This window comes from Mirounga angustirostris, unplaced genomic scaffold (genome assembly GCF_029215605.1).
Source record: "Mirounga angustirostris isolate CCGP_5_RB_7025 unplaced genomic scaffold, mMirAng1.0.hap1 SCAF_8, whole genome shotgun sequence".
Lineage (NCBI taxonomy): Eukaryota > Metazoa > Chordata > Mammalia > Carnivora > Phocidae > Mirounga > Mirounga angustirostris.
This window is the reverse complement of record NW_026991716.1, coordinates 111,399,103-111,423,867: the sequence shown is the minus strand read 5'-3', so window position 1 is coordinate 111,423,867 and position 24,765 is coordinate 111,399,103. Positions and strand designations below refer to the sequence as shown.

Sequence of the window (24,765 nt, the reverse complement as noted above, 5' to 3'; positions counted from 1 at the left end):
CCTGATAGGAGTTTGTATTATACAAGTGTATACATCTGTTAAAGCTTACTGAATGTTACACTCAATGAGTGCATGCTACACCCAGTGAGGACGTGTGCCTTTCACTCTAGGTAAGTTTTACCTTAAAAAGGAAAGTAAACCAATATTGAATTCTAGTTAATGATATTCATGATGAAGAGTTGAGGATGAAGTTTGCAAGGGATCAAAATATAAGATGGAGAGTTATGTGCAGATGGATAGATGTATAATAGAGCAAATATAGTAAGGTATTAATTTTAGACTCTAGATGCTGAGTATATGAGTGTTTATGATTCTTTCAACTTCTCTGTATGTGAGGAAATTCTAATAAAATTTGGCAAAGAATCTATAGAATATTATACATGCATATATATGTATGTATATATCTATATATAACCATCTATATATATACACATATATGTAGATGCACATATGTATATATATGATTTATATCATTCTTTGGCTTTTATAAATTGTCAATACCAGTAACAATAAAATTTTAAATTGATATTTCTTAAATCAAATGTGGCAAAGTTTGTTGGATACCACAGAGGAAAACTATCTTTTTCAATCCCCTTCAGAATCAGTAGAAACAAACAAAAGCAAGCACAGTATCAGCAAAACAGCTGAAAGTCTCTCCAAGACCTCAGCAGGCCAGCAGTCAGCAGGTGACTCTGTTTTCCCTGTACAGCTCTCCAATCCTTCCAGCTTTTATTTCATAAAAATAAAGAACTTTGACTTCGAATCATATTTAATACACAGTGTTGTCTTTTGAAGACCTACAAGTGAGTTGGAGAGAAATGCATTCAACGTGCTAGTAAGCGATCTCCTGTGGGGCGCAGTTCAGACTGGTTTCTTAGGCTTGAGGTGGTATTTCTCTAGGTGACGAACTAGAAGGCTGTTAACTGGTAGCAAAAAGTATTCAGTTAAAAGAAGCCTTGTAAGAATTTAAATTATACGAATGAAGAAAACAATTCCCAGAACCTAAATGGCACTGCTAGTTTTCACACCCAGTTACTGTAATCCCAAATGGATTAGAATTAGTAAAACTCACTGGCCTCACTCCCCTCCCTGCTCTAAAGGAAAATCCCTTTCACCTCCTCCACTATTCCTCAGTTTTATGCCATCCAGTTGTCCTTTCCCCATCCATAGGCATGTTCACAGATTGACTTCCATCATAGTTTTGTAACTCCTGAAATTTATTTCCAAATTTCTCTGTTTTAAGAAAGCACTTCTTCAGCCTTCTTATTGTAACTGAAGCCTTGATTTCCTCTGACAGTGACACTGTAGATCTGCCTGGTGGATCCCTAGATCCCCTGGGAAAGGAAAAGTAGCCTCCTCCTGGCTTTTAACTGCTACTTACAAATCAGTTCCTCTTGTCACTTATAACTTCTTTTTTAAAAAGTTCAAATCAGGGGCGCCTGGGTGGCTCAGTCAGGTAAGCGTCTGCCTTCAGCTCAGGTCATGATCCCAGGGTTCTGGGATCAAGCCCTACATCGGGCTCCCCGCTCAGCGGAAAGCCTGCTTCTCTCTCTCTCCCTCTGCTGGCGGCTCCCCCTGCTCTGCGCTCTCTCTCTCTGTCAAATAAATAAATAAAATCTTAAAAAAAAATAAAGTTCAAGTCATCCACCCATTCCTCTTGCTCATCTCCATTACTGGCTGACTTCATGAAGACCAACCACAAAAATATTGCTAATTGATTCGGTTATTTTTACCCCCCAGTTTTCTGCCACTCACCCTCAAAAGGTGAACATAAACCAGCCTTAATGTTATTCCACAGAAGCCAGAAAATGTTAAAAGGCACTTTGAGAACAAATATGTTTTATTTCTCACTATGCTAAGATTTCTGCTTCCTATTTATTTATTTATTTATTTATTTATTTATTTATTTATTTATTTAGGTCTTTAGTTTAACATCCTTTCTCTCTCCTCATCTGTCTGTCTATACTTTTATATAAGGATATCCTATCCGATCTTACCTCTACTGCAATGGTCCCCTAACTAGTCTTTCTGCATGACTCCACTTTTGTTCATCTTCCATGGTGTCATGGAAATTATCTTCCTAAAAATTAAGTCTGATCACATCACTTTTTTTTTTTTCCAAGACCTCTATGTCATCCTATAGTAGAGCAGCCCCTCCTTGGTCCTCCAGACATTTATAATCAGGCCCCTATCTACGTCTCTAAACTTATCTGTATATGTCACATGTACTGACACCTTATTCTTTACAACTATACCAGGTGCTTTGTTGTGCATCATCTCATCCATTATCTCATCCATTCTACAATATCTTTCTTTTTCTGGGCCACGGTCATCCACTCACCTTTCATGACCCAGTTCAAATATCCCTGCTCTGTAAAAGTGTTTCCTGACTTTGCCACAAAGAATTTGTTGTTTCCTTCTTGAGGTCTACAGAGTACTTAGTTGATATTTTATTATAACCCTCATCACACTGAAACTTTAATATCCTTACAATGGATTTCTACTCTATAACATCATTGAGTATAGAGAAAACACTAGTTACAGGCACTCCAATTTAAATTTATCGAGTGAGAAGAAATAGATGTACTTGTGTAATCTTTCTAGAGAGAAATCTGGCAAACCAAAGCCATTAAACTGATCAGACCCTTGATTTGGTAGGACTCTGTCTTGGCACTCTAGCTCAGTGAAATAATTCAAAGAACCCAAGCGATTTGAAAACGTGGTGGATCTTTACCATTTCTTGCCTGTCCAACATCCAGCCTCCATTTCTATTCCTAGGTAATTGCCACTGTATTTAGTACAGAGGGTATGCGGTACCCTCCTGATAAGGAAGTGAAAGTAGGGGAGATCTTTCTTCTTCCCTTCCTTTAGCAGCTTGGACATGTGCACATGACTTCAGCCTAGGGCTCTGCATCTTGAGCCCTTGAAGAACAGGGTTGGGGAATAAGAAAAATAAGATGACAGTGACAGAGATAAAAGTACCAGTGGTGGGGGGGAAGGAAGGCATTAAGGGCAACGTTGCTAAAAAGACCCTGACTAGATTGTTCAGGCATTGAAACCTGGAAATGGCCTTGATGAGCACCATCTCCCAAGCCTTGTGTTCAGAACTTTCTGCAAATTAGTTATGTGATCTAGTTCAAATACATTTCTGCCTAAGTTAAACAGTATTGGTGATTTCTGTTGCTTCTGGTCAAGAAGCCAGGTGGAGACAAAGACCCATATTACGTTTATACATTGCTCTACACCCACATATGCCCCTAAAGACAGACAGACACACACACACACACACAAGCATGCATACCTGTACACATACACAAAGATCAAGAGGGTAATTTTATTGTAACTAACAAAATAGATACATAAGCAGCTGCTTCATTTAAACATCTTTAGGACAAAATGTGAAGGAGCAGTAGTGACAACTATCACAATTATTTACAGAAAGACCCAATGCTTATACAATGATCATGATCCGAAGGGGCCACTTTAAAAATTCTGCTTCACAGTGGAAGTTTCCTTTTTTTTTCCTTCTTCTTCTTCATGTGCTCTTTTTTGATTACCTTGAACTGTTTGAAGTTTGGTAAACCATCACTTTAAAATGATGATAGCCTAACTCATGTCTTTAAAGAAAATCTTTCTAATGTAGTCTGGCAAAAATAATTTCTAAATATATATTTCTTGTTTTCATCAGTCTAAATATTCAGCTAAGTGAATATTGTAGACTAGTTGTCTTCATTGTCTGTGCCTAGCATATTACAATTTGTTATTACTACTCAGAAATATTGATATATATGTTTATATATTGGCATACATATTATATGTATTTTAATTTCTCAAATCACGTTTCTTGTTAACATCTATAGTCCAGCTTGCGAAGACCATCACTAACATAATTGATAACAGATGGTACGAAGCAATTTGCTATGGAAAAGTCATCCAGTCAATGACTTCTCTCCGATATAATATAGTCAATTTCTTAATAACTTTAAAAAATCATCGCATATTGTTTACAACAATACATTATGTATCTCTCTCTCTCCCTCTCCCCCTTTTAACCATCCTAGTCTTGGTACATGATAGTTCTCCTGCTTGTTCATGCCAAGCACCTATCACCTCTCAAAGAATAAGAGGAAACTGTTTGAATATCTCTAACTTTCCATTTAAGTCTTTCAGGTCTGTGGAGCATTGTTAAAAATATTCATGCAAGCAAACAGAGCTGTTTGCAAGTGGTTCAGTATTTGAAAGACAAAAGAGAACCTGCCAATTTAAAATGTTCTAAAACACATCAAGGAAGAAAAGGAGATACTTGTCTGTTGAAATTCTGAGCTATGTGGGTGTGTGGGAACACACTGGTATAAAACAAAAATGGGATAAAACAAAATGTTGCCGAAGAGAATGATTTCCAGCTGTGCACTGCAGGAAGTAACTCAATGCTCTTGATACATGATGCAGATGAAGAGTTTTAGAGAACTAGAAAATCGGTCCAATTTGAACTAATAGCCATCCAGACACAACAATGCTTGTAAGCTGGAAAAAAAAAATAGTGTTGAATCCAGTTGTTCAGAGGGAAAAAAGAAAGAAAGAAAGAAAGAAAGAAAGAAAGAAAGAAAGAAAGAAAGAAAGAAAGAGCATGTATTCTAGTCCTGCCTCGCATTTATAGGCCTTTCCAATTTGTATTGTACTGTTGCTTAGTTCTGCCTTTTCCAGTTTCCAAAAGAAAAGGATATTTTTGGAGGCTTCTGAGTTAGTTTGGTCTCCTTTCTTCTTTTTAAATAAGAAACCAGTACATGCACCTCTCTGGAATTAATTTTAAAAACTGTTTACTCCCTTCCTTCTAAGCAGATTAAGAAGAAAATGTAAGTATTTTCATTATCATCAGAAATAAAATAAACCAAATGTAACCATATGTACTCCAATGGCTCTTAAACCTGTTTTGCTTATAGACTATCAATACCACTCTATGTAGCAAATATTCTTACTAAAATAAAGACCATGAGGGCCATTGTGAACTCAAATGCCATCTAGCCACTTGGCCTGGACAAGCACTATGGGATTTTACTAAATTCCTCACAAAGGGTATCACTTATCTTATTAAAACAGGATCACATCATGAATTTGCCGTAACCTAAAACTTATGCATACACAAGCTGGTAACTGCCATTGTAACCCAGATCTCTGGTAAGAACACTAACAGGTGCACCAGGAAGGGACGGAACAATGTGTCTGTCTCCATGACAATGACTTCAAGTAAGGCATTTGTACCCAAACTTCTTCAAACTCCTCCAAACTTTTTTCAGAACCAACTCTTAACTATCCTATGCCTGGTAAATTGAAGTTGAACATACTACCTCTGATCAATAAAGGTTTCTTGAAATGCAGAAGAACAACAACAAAAAAATCACATTTAGCAAACTGTCATTCTTGGGCTAGATTGAATAGATTCTTTATCTCACTTCAAATTGACCCTCTCAAAATACAGGCCCCTGCTATTCCCACTTCCATCGCTTATTGAGTATCCAGTGGACTGCTCTGATCACAAAATTTCCAGTCCTTTCACTTTGCATGGAAATCTTATCCACTCTCCATGTAAAATTAGAATCTACAAACTACTTTGTTTTGTTTTTTAATGTTCCACTTGTACAACAATCCTGATTCATCCTAAAGGTTTTCAAAATCCTATGATGAAAAATAATTATTATAGTTGGGATACTTATTTAGAATGTTCTACCATAAGGGTACCCAAAATATTCCTTGAGGGGGTGGCAGTTGGGGAGAAATAGATTGCTTCCAACTTCTTCCAACCTCACTTCATCAATATCAGCGGAACATATGTTCAGTATCTGCTCTCTTCTGCCTGGCTTACAAAACCAAACCTATAAACTAGATGTCTCTTTGGCAGGTCTGCCTGCAAACTCAAAATGAGAAGTAAAAAAGGCAAGGCAAGGAAATGCAAAAACACTTTTAAGTCACTGAAAATGGAACCGAGAGCCTTAAATTGGCAATTACCCCGTAACAGAGGTGTTTGCACTATTGAAAACAAATCGAAAACTTTGTGTCTATCTGTGGTTAACAATCCAAAATGTAAAAATAAAAATATGATAAATCTCGAAGCTAACTGCTATGCAAGGAGCATGACCTTGCATTTGCATCCCTCAAACAAAAATTCAGAAGGGGCTCATGTAAGCCTTGATGCATACAATGGCAGCAGGAAAGATGCTGTTCCCCATGGGCCCTGCTCTCTAAGGACTGCTAGACAATTTCTTACCCCTAATGATGAAACAGATATATTAAAAAATGTTCTACATTGTGTTCGCCCAGGCTTAAAAGACTTAGAAAAAAAAAAAAAAAGAGAAAGAAAAGTTACATTCATTTGCTTTGTTCTTTTTATTTGTTTTTATCAGTAAATATAAGAGTTCCTCGGGGCTTGATCCTGTATCCTTTTCTCATTTCGTTCTCCTCCCCAAATAATCTAATCCGCTTCGAAGCCATTTACATAACGTCTGCAGAGTCAACAACTCCCAAGTTATAGCTCCAGGCCAGATATCTTTTTGAAGCTCCAGGCCTCCTTATCCAAATGCTGGGCTGACACTTCCACTTAGATGTCTCACAAACATCTCAAACTTTACCCAAGGCAGAGCTCATGATTTCCAGTGCTCCAGCACTACCCCCCCACTGTCTACTCCTAAATTTTCTCTAGCTCAACACATTCTACTTTACTTACCCGGTGTCTCATACAGAAAGCTAGGAGTCACTGTTGCTGCCACCCCAACTAAATACTACTGTAACTCCAAAATTAATTTCAGATATATCTGCGCCACTACCAACACTTGGGGCCTCGTTACAGCATTTTTAACATCTGGACTTCAGCAAGAGTCTCTTAAATGGACTCCTGCTTACCCTCTGCCTTTTTTCGACCCCTTTTTAACAAACTGGATTTTCTTAAGGTGCAAATGTGATCAAGTCACTGCTCTTAAAAATCTTTTAATGGATTATAATTTAGGTTTAAAATTCAAAGTTATCCTGGTTTACAATATCCTCTTATTACATTCAGGGAATACTGTCTTTAGCCACTTTCTAGAACAAGGTTCTGCTTTTTCCTCCCTCAGGACTTTGCCTAGATATCCCTGCTCCTTAACTTTCCTCTACTCTTCACACCTCCTATCTTTCATGAGTCTTTCCTCCTGATAATTACTTCCTCTGAGATCTTTGCTACACCTTTCCAAACAGTGCCCCATTACAATCCCTGATTATGCCTTACTTTTCCTCTGTAGCACTGATCACAATGTATAATTTTATGTAATGATTACTTATCCAAGGTCTATCTCTCTTGCTGGAACAGAAGCTCCCTGATAGAAGAAGCTATGTTGCTTTGTTTACTTTGTTTACCATTGTATTCTCAGAGCCTAGCCAGGGCCAGACACATAAAGGTGCTCGAAAATACTCCCCAAGGAAAAATTCGTCTTAGAATTTAGGACATACATGGTGTGTGCCTCTTCTGAAGACGTGACAAACTTCCTTTTGCTTCCTTTTGTCAAAATATAAAAAAATAAATCATGAAAAAAGCAAAATGTAACAACATACAAAAAAACAAACAAACAAAACAAACAAACCCACACACAGATTTAGTTCTTTCATAGTTTTGGTGACTTGATAACACAGAGATAATGTTACCATCAAGGGCTAAAACCAATATTCCTTTAAAGTTTATTTCGTTAATTGTCTTCTTAAACTTAAATCCCTACCTCTAGGTAGTTTCTCAGCTTCTGTCTTAGAAAATAACCAAAACCGTCTTTTGTGTTTTGTTGTAAGTCACTTTGAATTCTCGCTGGGATTAAGTTGGTTCAGTTGATAAGTTTTTTGGTTTAGGAGTTATATTGATTGACTGATGTATTTCCCCAAAACCCAGTCTATCTTCCCGCCCCCAATACTTTCCTACTAAAACAACAACAACAACAAAAAAAAACCCAAAATTTTGGAGGATATAAATGTACTGTTCTAATAAATACAATGTTAAAGTTATGCCCACCGCTGGATTGCTACTGTAAGTTTATACTGCATTATCACTTTCAAATTGCGCCAGGTCTCAGCCTGATCCAGAGGGTGAAGAATTAGAATGAGAGTTGCATGAAAAAATACTTCACAGCTGACTCAAGCATCTAATTCTGTTTTATGCTTTAAAAGCAAATTCTATGCAGCTTCAGTATATCTATGGAAATACTTGTTTTATAGACAAATTTTTTTTGAAGTGAGATTTGACAGTGTTTATAGCAAAACACTTTGTTCTCTACCAGCTGTTTGAACACACACATAAATATGCAGGAAAATTCACAAATATTCTGTTTGCTCTTGTAAATACTTGAAGTGAAAAATCAGCATTTTACAGTCATTTAGCATAGTGTTGCTAATAATACTTTTCATTTACCAAGCACATATCAACTCTCAGATATAATGAGGTTTTTGTCAATTTTTTTTTTACTATTTTATCAACATTCAATGACCATTAAACTCTAAGTTCCTTGAAGACAAAGACTGTAATTTATTAATGTTTTTATTCTCAGAGACAACTAGAATCATTGACATCAAATGGGTGCTCAGTTGATATCCATAAAATTAATGAGTCTCACTAATGAATGAGATTCTGGGAATTGATTTAGTCATACCAATTCTAACTTCTTTCTTAAAAATTCTGCATGGAGTTAGTATATTTGTTCTAGTTTATCTGATCTAAAACAAATAAAAATAAAAACAAAAGCCATGTGCCTTTCTTTGTCATGGGGCATGTACCATTAATGTTTGTTTGAGCCATGCAATTCATTGATCATAATAAATGTGTAGCACTATCCATTACAAAATATTTTCACTTATCTCCTTATTCTCATGAAACTCTAAGATATGGGATAGGCAAAATTAGCTCAATTTTATAAATAAAATAATGGAAGATCAGTAATGATAATTAATTCCCTAGGTAAGGAACATGTGTTTTTCAAACTCAATTCCAGTTCTTTAACTGTATGTAACACATATTCATTGAATGCCTCCAACTGTTGAGGCACTCAACTAGGCAGTAATTACACAAAAATAAACAACACAGGCATGACCCCTCTCTTCACAGAGCTTCAAACCACTGCAAGAGAATTATATGATAGAATTTCCGCACAAAGTTTATTAGAAACATTTCCATATTGGAAGTGGTAAATAAAAAACCAGAAGTGGGGGTGTCAGCCAGCAGCAAGAAGAAAATTTCAAAGATATTCAAAGTCAGTCTGGCCAAAAGTCAAGTCCAGGGAGTAAGCTAAGATAATGTGGATTTAAGTCCAAAGAAATCAGAGTAAGCTAATCTTCACCTTGCATACCTAGATAAGAACCTGGAATCTAGGTTTGGAGATGAAGAAATTAAAGATAAGGGTCTTACAGAAAGGATCTGATTCTGAGTCAACAGCTTGCAGAAAGAAAAACTCTGTGTTCTAGCCTAGAGTCAGAGGTAGTCTTTAGCAGGCAAGCACATCTGAGTCAATGGGTAGAGGCATGAAGAATCTACAATTGGTTGGTCTGAGAAAAAAGTGACCTGCCATTCCTAAAAATCAACTTAAGATTTTCAAAAATTCAAAAATTTCTGAAAAACTGCTTTCAACATGTGACCAAAAATAGCTTTCTACCGCTTACTAAAGATGTCCAAAAATTTCCCTTGATTTTTTGGGGGTCTTTCACCATCAGTTTTTCTCACAACTCATGTATTTGGGAGCATGTCTCTTTTTTCCAGTTACTAATAAGCAGTAAGGAAACAGCTCATCATCATCAAGTTTATATTCTTTAATAAGTTTAGTCACCTTTAAAGTTTCTAATTTTCATTAGAGTTCCCTCAGAATAAATACCATTGCAACTATTTCCAGATCTTTAAAAAGTGTTTTGTCTTCACTGGAATCAGTGAGTTGGAGACACAAATAGAGAAGAGAGTTATTAATATGACTCTTTATAACTTGCAGTGGTTACTAGTTGTCTACATCAAAACTTATTTGGTTCCCAATACTGATTGGCAGTCAGATTGACAGAGGGAAATTGATGGACTCCGGGATATAGATTACTGTGGTTGAAGGAGAACATCCCTATAAACATCTGGGGTTGACTGGTCTTTGGAGTATCAAACTTACTATAGTAGAATATCCAAAATGAGACATTCTTGTTTAAAAGATGTTACAGAAGGTGGCTGTGTAACTGTTCTCTAATTAAATATGCCTAATCAGTTTCCTTTTTCAAGAGTCTCACTCTACTAAAATTCCATCCACTTCTGAGTTTTTATATGCCACCACACACGATACACTCTTATTTATACTCTAGTATTTTAATTGCATGGTAGTTAGAACTCTTCACTGCTGATGCATAATGAGCTCTCAGATCACTACAGAATCACAAGCTATTTTTTCTCCACACTTGCACACAGTGTAATTTTTTCGTCATCTCATTTTAGTGTCATGAGATTTTGCTTTCAAAGTAAACTGCTCTTCAGTTTTACTGATGAAACTTCTGATTGGCGTCTGCTCGTTTCTCTTATTGTTCTCTCCTTTAATCTAACAATATTTTATCTATTTTTTTACTGCTGATAAATGTAACAACATACTGTATCATCTAAAATCATATCTAGGTAATATATCCTGGATTATTTTGGAAGTGAAATATATATTTGGTGGATTCGGTCATGTCAAGACAGCTAAAGGTTGGTCATTCTTCATTATTAATATTGAATCTTGAGATTGTCGCCAGATTGGGTGATGGCTAGAAGTTACTGGGCAGAGTAGAATATTCCAAAAGGTAATTCATTTATTCAAAATATGACAATAATAATAAAGAGTTGATAATATTAGGAGCTTAAATTTAGACATACACATACAAGATTGAATTTAAGGACCATATTGTCTCCCTCAGGCTCCAAAATTTATTCAAAACTCAAGAAGATCAACTTATTGAATGAAATATTTTCAGTATATAGATTTATTCACTCACAAAACTGTAAACATTAACTGGTCCCGAACATGTTGAAACAAGACATTTAAACAACATTTTCAGAATGCTATATATTTTCTTGGCTACTGCAAGCATGCCCAGTAAAGTGTTATTCTTTAGAGATATATATTTTGTCTAGCCTGTCAGTAATGAAGCAGGCTTGTAAATCATGCTTATGAAACTGATAGATGGATTTGGGGCCTTAGAATTTCTAGGCACTCATAATAATATTTGTTTATTGTCTTTCTCTAAACTAAATTGAAAGCTTGCTTAATAATATATCTGCTTAATGTAATGATGGACTCAAGAAAGTGTTCAAGAAATATTTGATAAATAGATCAATTAATGCATGAATACAACATGAAAGTCTGGTTTTAAATATGAATCAGGAAAAATTACACCGCAAAGAGCAATAGAAATAGTTTGTCATTTAAAAATATGAGTAAAATATGGTATTTTGCATATATATGTGTGCATTCTATTGTTTTAGAGGTAGCTGAGATAAATCCTTCTCTTTTAACTTCTAATTATCAGGTTCAATCCTTGTTTTTCAAAACTATGTTCTAAATTCACATTATCTTTGATCAGTATTGATGCAGCTTAAAGTCCCATTTTTATTCAAAGCAGAAATTATCATTATTTGTTAGATTCCTGTGAATTATGGTCAGATTAAGTTCTACAGAAGTCTACTTTCTTTTTGTACTTGCCTCTCTCTGGATCCTCTGATAACTCTCATTTGACTCTTCGATTAAATATAAATGTTTCATCTAGGTATTCCAAGTATTCCATAATTTGACTCTAACCCCCTTCCCTACCTAAATCTATTCTAAATTTGTCTCTTATTCTCAGTTAAAATTCCATGCTCTAGTGAAATGATCCCATTATATTAATCTGAAAACACTACCTCTCTAAGATTAGATTAGTACTAAGGATGAGGACTATAGTTAACACTGCTACATGGTGTATATGAAAGCTGTTAACAGAGTAAATCCTAAGAGTTCTCATCATAAGGAAAAAAGCCATATTTTCTTCTTCTTCTTCTTTTTTTCCTATCTACTAAACTTATTGTGGTAATCATTTCACGATACGTATAAGTCAAATCATTATGCCATATACCAGAAACATAGAATAACGTGTATCAGTTACATCTCAATAAAACTGGGGGGAAAAACACTATCTCATTACCCACCTTACCCAGGTTATGTTAATTTCCCTATCTGATTTATTATCCATGGTTCTCAATTTAATATTTCCTTCAAAATCAGTTAAAAATCCATCCTCTTGATAAAAAAAATTCCCCATCCTTCCCTACTCCTTATCAATTAATTTATATCATAAAATTCATCATTTCAAAGAATACATTTTTATTTTATTTGCTTTATGTAGATATACTCATGACATTAGAACAAAATATTACATACTAGTTTGGAAAATCCAGAATGCCAGCATGTGGTGTTCAAAGGTACACGGTCAGTGCTCAAAAGTTCTCATCAAACTATTTGATTCACTTGCACTATATCAACATACAAATCACACACACATCTGTGTGTATGTACATCTCCACATATTAAAACCTATAAGCTCTTGGTAAAAGTTCCTACAAACTATTATATATGGATTCTAACATATTGACTTATCATTCATTCAGCAAATATTTATAGAATGCTTGTTATTTACAAGATGAGGCCAGCCTTGGGCTAATCACTCCAGAGTTACTCATTTCTGTAACTCTGCCGGTGTCTAGCTAGAGCCTTGTACAAAATTAAACTCTATTGATAAGAATTAGGATATCTGTTTTCAAAGTGCTTATTTATTTTGCACAGCTGTAAGACATTCTCTTTCAATACAGGAGCTATTACTAAGCAAAAGATACATCCTGCCTTTTTATTTTTAATATTGAATACTAGTTTTCTGTTCTCTTATAATCAAAACTACCTGGAATTTTCCACTTTGAAAAATGTTCAATTCTAGCTATGGCTGAATAGAGAAAGTAAGGCCTAAGCATATGGCTGTCAAAACACCAATGACTACATACTATGGCTGAGAACTTGAACACGAAAATATGCAACGTGGTACAGAGTAGACTTCTTCCATGTAAATGCCAAGGGACATCTGGCTTGAAAACTCTGAAAAATCAATTTGATGCTATTCTATATTTGCTCTGTCTTCTACAAATATTAAATTATATCAGCATCTGCTAGAATCCCTGACAGGAAAGGCTGTGTCCCCAGAACCATTTCAAACCCTAGTGTTTCACTTTCCAACATCAGAAAACAGCTAGAAACTAAAAACTGACTTAAAGTGTTGCCTACATGAATGGAGCTTTTTGGGAAATAGAATCCTTATGTCTGAAAGAGTTAAGGCATCCCCACTCACAATAAATTCTCCTTTCTTTAACAAAGCACACATATACTAATTGCTTGTAAACAGCTCTATTCTTGGAGTTGGTTTCTAAATGTGTGGCTGCTACATTCATCCTTGCTGTTAGACTCAATTTTAGTGCACATCTATGCAACTGTCTTAATGCAAAATATCACTGTACTGCTTGCAACTTGACAATGTCTTTGTGTTAATTAAAATGTTATGCGATTTAGGGGCACCTGGGTGGCTCAGTCATTAAGCGTCTGCCTTGGGCTCAGGTCATGATCCCAGGGTCGTTGGATCGAGACCTGCATCGGGCTCCCTGCTCCCTGGGAGGCCTGCTTCTCCCGCTCCCACTCCCCCTGCTTGTGTTCCCTCTCTCGCTGTGTCTCTCTCTGTCAAATAAATAAATAAAATCTTTTAAAAAAATGTTATGTAATTTAACAAGGAAATCGATATTCAACAAATTTAGTTGACATAATATGAATGTATTTAATTACCACAAATACTTTTTCTATCTGGTCAAAGTCTCTATTTCATTCTGCATCATAGAAAGATCATTGATATCGTGATCTCAATTTCACATAACCTATCATTCTATTCCGTATCAGATTAAATATGAAATCCTGAACACATACACAGAGAGAGTAAGTGAAGGGCATTTTATCAATGAGGTAAATTGATATTCAAATTAAAGCACAAATCTAGTTGATGGGTGTGACACACACAAAGAAGTACACAGGTGTTAGTAAAATTTTGCGTGTGTGTGTGCAGGTGTGTGTGTGTGCAGGTGTGTGCACAGCAAATACATTTCTATGTCTGGATCTGCACTGCCTGTTAAGTGTAGCAAGACTGGAAAATGATTCTGAGCTGAAAAAGAGCGAGTACTTTGTTCTACTAAAAAGAAATCACTGTAAAGTTTCTTGTGGCTCTATAATGTAGTCAGAATGTTTCAAATGTAATTTCCTTAAATGAGCAAAAGCTGCCACAGGTATATTGTACCCTGCATCCAGCCTGACCACAGAGCTCACATCACTGCTGTTCAGCGGCTATGAAATTTCCCATTTCCCATTTAAAATGCATGAATTTGCACATCATACCATAAAGAAGCAGAAATGGTTTCCTTGATTTAAATTTTTTCAATTTAATTTCAATTCTGATATGGTTAGTCTCTTTTCTCCATGGACTTTTCTTATTAGGTATGAGTTGTCCTTGACCTACTAACAAAACTATTGATGAAAAGAGTAATCGTAGCTATATTATAGCAAAATGTTGTCTCTCCAGCTTATGAAAGAACAATAATGTTTTCAGATCACTATTTTTAAAAAAATCCTTAATAAAAACAACATTCACGATTTAAGCTTCTATTTTTTTATGTAATAGCAAGGCTGAATACACACTCTTTTGAATATAAAGACAATGTGCATGAATATTTGTACTTCTCTTAGAAATTTACTTAATACTGATAAATAAGCAATCCAGGAGTAAGAAAAAAATATGACTTTTTGGCAGTGGAAGGGAAAGGTCTATTTTATGTAAAAATAGCAGAGGTCCACATTTCGTTTATTTTTCACATTTTATAACACCTCAGTTCTCCTTTTTCCCAATGATTCAAACCAGACTCCTCAACAGATTCACTCAGATATGAACCCTTACTATGTGTAATGGGGACTTGCTGTCATTGCAATACTTATTTTTATACATTGTGAATCCCAAAACTAGTTAGCACTAATTTTTAAATTTTCAGAAGTTAGAAGGAAGTATTCTGCATGGCCCTTGACTTCATTTTGATGGACTTTAAGCACACTTCTGCCTAATTAAAAAATGGAAAGATGTTTGGCTATCCCATTTCTATCAAGACATAACCTGAATTTATTTAGACAAATCTATAGCTATACAGTAATTTAGTTGAATCTATGCCTTAGGCATACTATATTTCTTCTAGAAACTCAGAAATAATTTATCATGTTTCCTAAATGTTTTTCACACATCATTTAACTTATTTATCTCATGTACTCACTATATAATATAGTTCTTTAGTAGATCCAACACTGAGGTTGTATTTAAATTCTATATTAAATTTCTTTTTTTTTTTTAAGATTTTTATTTATTTAACAGAGAGAGAGAGAGCGCACAAGTAGGCAGAGCGGCAGACAGAGGGAGAGGGAAAAGCAGGCTCTCCGCCAAGCAGGGAGCCCGATGCGGGGCTTGATCCCAGTACCCTGGGATCATGACCCGAGCCGAAGGCAGCCGCCCAACCGACTGAGCCACCCAGGCGCCCCTCTATATTAAATTTCTGAATTATCCTGCTTTTAATACAGATCAACTTTGCAAATGCAAGGAAGAGATGGAGAACTTCTCCCAGACTGTTGCTAAAGTAGCTGCTTAAAGACCCTTCCAAACTCAGTGTGTAGGTCTCATCCATGTCCCCCTACTCATCTGGTCATTATCATCTGGCTTTGGAATAGTTGGACTGTATTTGTTCATGTATCTGTCTACCAAAAAATATATATGTATATATATTAAGCATTTATAACAAGTACTATGATATGAAGTGAAAGACAAGGACAAAAATAATACTGACATAGAATTGGTACTTAATGAGCTAATAATGAAGTAAATTACTTATAAGTGAATAAGTAAAATCAAATACATAATACAAACTAATATAAATACAACAATATGATAAATGTTAAAAAGCAGGGAGATTAAAGGAATGACTGAATGAGTCTGGCAAAACTAGGGACAACAGAGCAAACCTGAGTGTTAGTCTAGCAATGCAAGCAAGATATAACCATGGCTAAAGAGTACTGCCAATAGGTACAGAAAAAAAAAGGAACAATTTAAGAAATATGAGAAGGTAAAATCAATGAGATTTGGAATTCATTATATGTGGGGGTAAAAGAGAAGGAAGACTCAAGGATGGTCTCCAGGTTTCTTTGCTGGCACTCAGGTATGGAATGCAGAAAGTGCAACAGATCAGGTTGAAGGTCTAGACCTGAGAATCTCCCATGTACACTTGGAGCGGATGCCAAGGAAATGTTTGCAGATGCACAGAGAAAAGTCTATGGAACTGAAAAGGAGCCAAAGTTTGGAATTCAGAACTTCGATTTGGAAGAATTACACAGGGGAACTTATAAAGGTTACCCAGAAGGATCAACCTACAAGGACAGAAGAGAATTCAAAGTAAATGTCATCTCAGAAGTCAATGGGAAAGAGTCCTCAAAAAAAGAGGGAGTGCTCAGATATGACAAATGCCACAAAGAATTCAGGGAAGACAGAGAAAAATCTTCACTGGATTCAGAAATTAAAGGTGAACTTAATGAGAAGAGCTTTATAGAGAGATGGAAACTGAAAGCAGATTGTCACCAGTTGAGGAGAGAATGGATATAAGGCAGCTGGTATGGACATGGATGCAAAGGACGGTAGCGTATCAATTTTTCTTTGTTTACCTTTAAAAAGGGAAAGAACTGAGCAAAGTGAAATTCTGAAAGGGAAGAGATGATAGGGTGTATGTTAAAAGTATAATTATGAGAGAAGAAAGAAAGTAGATGGAGAGGACTCCAATTATAGGGACTATTCAAATTCAAAGTGCCAATCTGATATCAGCATCGGATGCAAACAGTGTTCCCACATATCTAAACTCGAAGCACTGAATAATTTTAGGACCCACATTACCTTTAAGTACAATAGAGTTTTAAAGTTAGTGATTATATTCATTTTGTTATTATTTTGCCTCCTGCAAAGAAGTCCTCATTGAATAAAAAGTGGGGATAATGCTTTCGGATTATCAAAACTGTTTTCTCTCATTATTCAAAGGAAAAGTCTACAGCTCTGAGTTATGTTAAGAAAAGCTTCTGGGGGCGCCTGGGTGGCTCAGTCGTTAAGCGTCTGCCTTCGGCTCAGGTCATGATCCTGATCCCAGGGTCCTGGGATCGAGTCCCGCATCGGGCTCCCTGCTCAGCGGGAAGCCTGCTTCTCCCTCTCCCACTCCCCCTGCTTGTGTTCCCTCTCTAGCTGTGTCTCTTGCTGTCAAATAAATAAATAAAATCTTAAAAAAAAAAAGAAAAGCTTCTGAAGTATGATGATTTTATTTGGACACTCCTCATGTATCTATCTATTGACTTTGCCCACATTTATCAAGATCTAAGAACATGCTGACAATATATGTCAAAGTACTATTTTTGCTCAACTCTGGCTAAGTGATTAAGGTTCAATTTCTTAGGCACCGAGAAAATTTTGCAACTGAGAATGAATTTATAACATGCATATCATTGAACACTTAATTTTAGAGTAAATGAGGGTTTAGTGTGGTGATGAATACACAATGAGAGCTTGTCAATGGACAGAATTTCTTCTGAGTTTCATGAATAAGCAAAGTGTAAAATAAGCAAAAAATGTGCAACATTATAACATTCCTTTTAAGTAAAACAAAATAGAATCTCAGCCTTAAAAACTTCAAAAATGTATGATGTTATCTTACAGCCTCCTGAAAGCTTCCTTTATTTTCTTTTGTCAGCCTTGCAAAATTTTATTTATATACTAAAAATCAAGGAGAAAATAGCCAGAGCAAACCATCCAGGCAGCAAAACAACAACAGCACAACTACTTAGGTTCTACCATCCAGTCATTTCTTGCAGGAGAGATTTCTACTAGCATGGTTTTTACTGCTGTTTCTTTTCTAAAACTGTTTAAAGCACTGAGGAACTCTCCAATGGATGAAATTTCCTAGAATCTTGAAGTTCATCAAGCTTCCTGGCATGCCTTATGGCCTATTTTTGGTCCATGGCCTACTTAAAACCACATTCTCAAGGAAAGTTTTTCTTTTAGAAACAGAGGTAAGTAGCATCTCAAATTAGTCCTCATCTCTTTGTAAAACCCACAGTCCAGAGAGAAATGACATATATTTAAGTGGAGGAACACAGCAAGCTTCTCTTTCTTCCCTTTGGCTATTTACTAGTCTCTTGTTTCCTTAGCCGCAAGTTCTTATCAGGGCAGGACACACTTCCAATTACAAAAAAGTCACTTACAGTTTCCTCCTGGGATAATAACACCTGTTCTTGCCTGAGCTCTTCAAAGGGATGCTCAGGGCATTCTTCCTCTTACCTTTTCTCTCCAAAGCTGCTGCTAATTCTTCTGGGTACAGAACTAACTACACTATATATACATATATATGTATTTTAGCCAGAGGAGGAAAAAAAATAACAGAAGAGAGCTTCTCAGCACTTAGACATTTTTATTTCCGGAATTTCATGTACTCTCTGTATAATTTTAAGAAATAAGCTGTGTTACATGAAGCATATGTCTAATTCTACCAGCCTATAATCTACTTGAAATCAATGACAATGTGATTTCCACATCTGAATAATTTGCCTTTCCAAAATTATTTTAACTTTTGTATAAAGAGAAGTCAACATAGAAGAGTAGTCAATTCAAAGATGAGATATTTTGGAATAAATAATATAACGTGCTAAACAATTTAACATTTTGCTCGGTGCATGAGGTATTGCAGATATTCCAGGTCTTTACATAATCAAATGGATTATAATTTTAAAACTGGGATTTTCCGGGGCGCCTGGGTGGCTCAGTCGGTTAAGCGGCTGCCTTCGGCTCAGGTCATGATCCCAGGGTCCTGGGATCGAGCCCCACATCGGGCTCCCTGCTCAGCAGGAAGCCTGCTTCTCCCTCTCCCACTCCCCCTGCTTGTGTTCCCTCTCTCGCTGTGTCTCTCTCTGTCAAATAAATAAATAAAATCTTTAAAAAAAAATAAAAAAATAAAACTGGGATTTTCCCCAAATCCTGGGATTTAAGCCTACTATCCTTGGAAATGCACATTCCAAAAGGCAAAACTTCAGAGAGTTACAAGGGGAATTAAAATTGTGAAGTTTTCTTCAATGGATCACTTATGTGAAATAAAAGTTATTCATAAAATGTGATTCTATTAAGAGACATAATTTAACAAAAAGAATGAAAAATTTTCTATATCGGTGAATACTTCTTCCATTTGTGGTCAAGAACAGCTGTGGTCCCAAATACTTGTAGCCATCTCTCCCCCAGGGAAAAGTATGGAGTTTACCTCTCTTGAGAAACCACATGATCACAGACGGGGTAAAAAAATCTACACATTCTTGCATTTGACACTGTCCTAGCAAGAACAGCTGGCTTTCTACCTAATCAACCTGTTGTTCTGCCTCACAATCCCCTCAATCATCTCAGTCAGCTCCTCAATCATCTCAATCAGCTCCTCAATCAGGTCATTTTAGGTCCACAGTGAAATATTAATAGAGAATAAAGATATGCAGGAGCACCTGGGTGGCTCAGTTGGTTAAGCGTCTGCCTTCTGCTCAGGTCATGATCCCAGGGTCCTGGGATGGAACCCAGAGTCGCTCCTTGCTGAGCCTGCTTCTCCCTTTCCCTCTGCGCTTGCCCTGCTCTCTCAGTCACTTTCTCTTTCTCTCTCTCAAATGAATAAATAAAATCTTAAAAAAGAGAGAGAGAATAAAGATATGCAGTTTTTGTTGTTGTTGTTGTTTTAGTGAAACAAAAGTACCTCATAGAAAACAAGAATCAAGATTAAAGAGGAGAAAAATTTGGAAGACAAAAGATTATACAAAGGACTGATGAAGACCTTTTTTTAAAAAAGGAAGAAACCTCCAATTAACACTCTTGAAGAAATTCAAAAAGAGAAGAATAGAGTAATATAAAAATGGAAATATTTCTAAGATAAAGTTTTAATACAACTTTGGAAGATAGAGTTGAAGATATTGTCTATAAAAGAGAAACAAAAGAAAAATAGGTTAAAATTAGAAGGGGAAAGATGACACAGATCACCAATACAAGAAAGCCAAATCTGATAAATAGGAGCTTCAAAAAAAAATAGAATGGAAATAGAAGAATTTATATTAAAACACACACACAGAAAAATCATCCAAATTCGAAGGAACAAGTATATAGACTAAAAGTGACTATCATTTGGTTTAATTATTCAAACTTAAAAAAACTCAGAAAGTTTATTGCCCATGCAACATTTCTTTTTTTTTTTTTTTTTAAGATTTTATTTACTTATTTGAGAGAGAGAATGAGACAGAGAGCATGAGAGAGGGGAGGGTCAGAGGGAGAAGCAGACTCCCCACTGAGCAGGGAGCCCGATGTGGGACAAAAATATGGAATGTTTCATGAATTTGCGTGTCATCCTTGCGCAGGGGCCATGCTAATCTTCTCTGTATCGTTCCAATTTTAGTATATGTGCTGCCGAAGCGAGCATGCCCATGCAACATTTCTTAAGAAACTACTTGAGGATGTGCTCTAGGAAAATGAAAAAATAAGCCAAAAAAAAAAAAAAGGAAGGATGAATTAAATGTAGGAAAACACTACAGTAAGCCTAGGGAACAATTACTCCAAATTCAGGCAAAACATAGAGGACTTTGGGCAGAGAGATCTAAAAAAAAAAAAAAAAAGTAGGGCTATTTAGAATAATACACTGAAATATGTTTAAAGGGGGGAAAACAATATAACAGTACAAGAAGAATTAGAAACTCGGAAACATAAACCAATAAAAAATCAGCTCTCAAGATAGGACATAGATAGCTATCAAGACAGGAATAGTAGGTATTTTAACATTGAACTTACATCATAAGACATAAAAGCTGATGATGGGGCACATGGGTGACTCAGTCAGTTAAGTATCATATCTTGGTTTCGGCTCAGGTCATGATCTCAGGGTCCTGAGCATGGAGCCTGCTTGGGATTCTCTCTGTTCCTCTCCCCCTCTGTCCCTCCCCTTGCTTGCACTCCCTCTTTCTCAAATAAATAAATAAATAAAATCTTTAAAAAAAAAATAAATAAAAACGAAATTGTGATGGAACAATATTAGAAGGATAGTCAAGGAATGTCGGATGTAAGAAAACTAAATTGTAATTTAGAAAAATAGAATGTCAACTGATGGTATCTAAAATTAACAAATTGAGACATATGAATAGAAGCCTATCATTAAAATATCAGAAGAAATAGTTTAAAAATATTAACATTAGACAGCCTAAAAGGAACATGACTGGGAGGGAGTTAGGGATGGGTGGATAAATGTGTTTTGTTTTATTTCAGGCTTGTTAATACTCTTTAACTTTTGTTTAATTTATTTTAAGATTAATTTCCTGACATTTTCAACCCCTGAGAGTTATTGCATATGCTTCTTAAAGCAATGTAAAAGATCATCACGTCCTTTGTTTTAATAAGTCCTTTTCTAAAATACTTCATTTTTGTTTCCTAAAGGAAAATCTCTTGTTCGGACACCATTATTTCACAATCAAATCTAACCTGAAGTAGCAAAAATACTATACAATGTCCAATACATCTCCTCTCTTTCATTCTTTTCCAAGGCAACTAGATTGACAAATATTCTCAATCTATTTTTTTTCATACAAAGTAGACAGGAAAATCCCCTAAACTTTTTTAAATCACATAATGGAAGGAGATGTCATCAGAAAGAAAACTTCTAGTTTCAGAACATTAGGTATTTCTATGGATTTATTTAGATCTATAAGATCTAAGGTAAGATGACTGCATTTGGTTTTATCCTCCCCTTGATGCCAACTTTTTAAGAGAATCTTTAAATATCAGATGATAGCCATCAAAGGATAGCATTCTTTTAAAATGGCTGATCTTCTCTTTAACAGGGTAAATAATAGTTTTATCAATTTTAAGGCAGAAAAAAATTCTTGTTTAAATTAACTTTCTAGAAATATAGGTAGCAAATATATTATCAACCATGGCATCATGTGCCTGGCACATAGCATAGCATATGCCTAGTAAATGGCAGCTCTTGGTATCACCTTTATCAACCTCCCAGATGATGCATCCCAAGTGATTATGAAAAATAGTTTTTAAAAAGCGATATATTATGCATTTGAACATTAACATGTTGCTAGATTTTATATTACCAAGTTCAGCTGTCAGGTGCCAGGCACATTTATTCCAGTCTTCTACCTTTCATAATGCACTTTTTGAGTGGTAGGTAAGTAATCTATAGGTTTACATATACACTCACTTGCTATAATCAGTAGTACTCTCATATATGAAATTTTCTAACTGGGAGGCCATATTAGAAACATTTATTATATAAAAACCATAGTGTGTCACATGAAGGAAGAGCAAAATAAAATGGTTTAACTTAAAATTGAAATGAATTGTTGAACTCAATGAAAACCAAGAAAAAGTCAACTGACTTGAGTTATAAAATCCTTAAAATAATATTAAATTATGTTAAATTTGCTTACAGTTAGTGTACTTGAAGACTGTTCAGGAAAAGAAAATAAGTTTCCATTTTAATTCCTAATGTGACCAAAATAGGTTTCCATTTTAATTCCTAAAGTTCTATTTTGTGATCCATTAAGAAAATCTAAATGGAGTTAGTTTATTTATTTTAACATATAAATTCTCCATACATGACTTGTTCATAATTGATTTATCTCTAGTGAAGAGGAAATGGACTATTTTTTATTTCCTGAGATATTTTTCTTCCTTTAAAATATTTAAAAATTGGTATATGTTAAATACCGACATATTACATATGTTACACATATAATAGGTAAGTTATATATATTAAATATGGCATGTATTTTGTATACATACATAATATACAGAGAGAAATGCACACCTTTATCTTTGTATAATTTCACTTATCACAAATAAAAATATTAATGTATTATAATTAGTATCATAATATTATCATGTACCGTCATAAATAAAAGCCTTTATAACCATTATGCAGGTCAAGAGAAGATATTTCCCATAACCAAGAATCTACCCTCTCAATTCCTATCTCCACCCTCCCCAAAGATAACTATTATCCTAACTTCTAACATGATAAATTGTATCTATTTTTGAGTTATTATAGAATCATGCAGTATGTACTCTTTTATGTCAAATTTCTTTTGCTCAATAATATATCTGAGGATTTACTCATGCTGTCAGGTATAGCGCCTGTTTGTTCATTTTTACTGCTTTATGGTATTCCTTATATAATTATACCACAGAATATCTTACCATACTATTATTGATGCCATTGGTTAGTTCCATGCTTTGGATTTAATCGTGCTATGAGCATTTTTGGATGTCTGTTTGGTACACTGGAGCTCACATTTCTCCTGGGTGTCTGCCTACAGGCTGAGCTGCAGCATTAAACAGAATGCGTATATTCACTTCAGTAGATAATGCCAAAGAGTTTTCCCAAGTGGTTTATATCATATACCTGTTTTTAAAATGTTTTTCTGTATAATCTGAATCATAGACTTTTCTTGGCTCTATTTTGGTATTCAGATAATGGTTCTTAGCCTAGTATGCATAATAATTTAAAATATGATTTCGTTTTACTGTTATTCTCACAGATGATACTTTAAACTGTTCTTCAGCTAGACAGAAGTTTTGTGGCATTCAGCTTTCAAGCTACAAAGGGCAAAAGAAAATTTTTCTGTCAAATATTGTATGCCATGCAGATGACAGGATCTGGTTCTTCTAAACAAACTAAAAGAAAACCTCCTGCTGACTGAAGCATAGACAAGAGGGGTGGTTTTTCTCCATTGGATGCAGGGTTATATATTGCACATCACAGTTCCCATTGTCTCCAATCCAAATTTCCACTACAGTCAAAAGCTACTGTCTATCGACAGATGAATGGATGAAGAAGATGTGGTATAGATATACAATGGAATATTATGCAGCCATCAAAAGGAATGAAATCTTGCCATGATGTGGATGGAACTGGAGGGTATTATACTGAGCGAAATAAGTCAATCAGATAAAGACATGTATCATATGACCTCACTGATATGAGGAATTCTTAATAACAGGAAACAAACTGAGGGTTGCTGGAGTGGTGGGGGATGGGAGGGATGGGGTGGCTGGGTGATAGACATTGGGGAGGGTATGTGCTATGGTGAGCGCTGTGAATTGTGTAAGACGGTTGAATTACAGACCTGTACCTCTGAAACAAATAATACATTATATATTTAAAAAAAAAAAAAGATAGCAGGAGGGGAAGAATGAAGGGGGGGAAATCGGAGGGGGAGACGAACCATGAGAGATGATGGACCCTGAAAAACAAACTGAGGGTTCTAGAGAGGAGGGGGGTGGGAGGATGGGTTAGCCTGGTGATGGGTATTAAAGAGGGCAGGTTCTACATGGGGCACTGGGTGTTATGCACAAACAATGAATCAAGGAACACTACATCAAAAACTAATGATGTAATGTATGGAGATTAACATAACAATAAAAAAATTTTAAAAAGCTACACTACGAAACACAAATGGTGATTTTTAAATGCACACAATTGTAAAAATAAGCAGGCCCAGCATGCATAAACAACCTTGGAAGTTAAAAAGCTGTATTTTTATGCATCAGTTCCAATTCTTTGTG

General features: G+C 35.4%; 1 protein-coding gene and 1 non-coding gene across 2 annotated transcripts in view; both read right to left on the bottom strand.

Annotated features, from left to right (window-relative positions):
• LAMA2 (laminin subunit alpha 2) overlaps nucleotides 1-24,765 on the bottom strand; it is a 621,471-nt gene that overhangs the window by 477,216 nt on the left and 119,490 nt on the right. The gene's annotated exons all lie outside the window — the stretch shown is intronic.
• On the bottom strand, nucleotides 20,514-20,620 carry LOC123837996 (U6 spliceosomal RNA). The gene has a single exon (XR_006789341.1). It is a non-coding gene; the product is annotated as a U6 spliceosomal RNA (small nuclear RNA).